This window comes from Hakea prostrata, chromosome 7 (genome assembly GCF_041222555.1).
Source record: "Hakea prostrata isolate BN-2017 chromosome 7, UWA_Hpros_2, whole genome shotgun sequence".
Taxonomy (NCBI): Eukaryota; Viridiplantae; Streptophyta; class Magnoliopsida; order Proteales; family Proteaceae; genus Hakea; species Hakea prostrata.
In genome coordinates this window covers 57,537,921-57,538,923 of record NC_142606.1, presented here as the reverse complement: position 1 = coordinate 57,538,923, position 1,003 = coordinate 57,537,921, and positions in this window count along the sequence as shown.

The window sequence follows — 1,003 nt, the reverse complement described above, 5'->3', positions numbered from 1 at the left end:
CCATGTTTAACCTAATTAGGATTTCTAATTATTCTTTCTTCATTCTTGTTCTTGTTTGAGATCAGGAAAAAGATGATGCATCCTTGCAACCATCTATTCCATGATCTCATTCTATTCTTTGAGATCTATGATCATCATCATGATCTTAACCCTAGCTAATAGATTCTTGAAACCTTAACCCTAACCCTTGAATGATCTTTCTGGAAACCTTTTGTAACCTTCCATGTGAGGGAAACCTCATGGGTAATGTTTCTGTTAACATAAACTAGATTTCCTATGAATTCTTGTTATTTTCTTGATAACAATCATTCCCTCTCTTTCCGTGATCATAACCTTTTCATGAGCCATATGTTATGATGAAACCCTAACCTCTTTGTTACAAACCTATTGTGATTGATTTTTCGGACTATGATCTCCCCCATGTCTTCATTTGGGTTTGGTTGTACTTGGTCTTCAACCCCATGAGCAAAGCACCCTTGTATAGCAATATACATGGGGGCGGTTGCTAGTGGCGGTCGATTGAACCAAGCGACCGCCTGAAGCGACCGCCCGGTTCTGTTTTCGAGGTTTTGCCCTATTTTGCCCCCTGTTCGTTATAAATAGCATCCCTCGCCCTATTAACGCATTATTATGTTCGGGATTGCTATTTTGGGCGATTAGGCGGCAGTGGAATCGTGCAGGATTCAGGTCTGAAGTGTTGTTTATGATATAAAACCTTTTCTCTTCTATTCTTGGTGATTCTGATTAAGGTAATAAATCTCCATCTGCAATTCTCTTCTTTTAACCTCTAATTGATATGAACCCATCTCCTTTTTGTTAGTGGTTACCCAATTGATTTGTTGTATCTCCCTTTTCAATGTTCTTGATGAGATCCTGTCCAGAAACGAATCCCTGCATTTGTTAATTGATGGATCTAGTCAAGGGAAAAGTTTATGGGTAATCCATTTATGATAATTGTTAGGTTTCTTTTCACCTAGTGTCTCTTGGAGTGTTAGATTCGAGA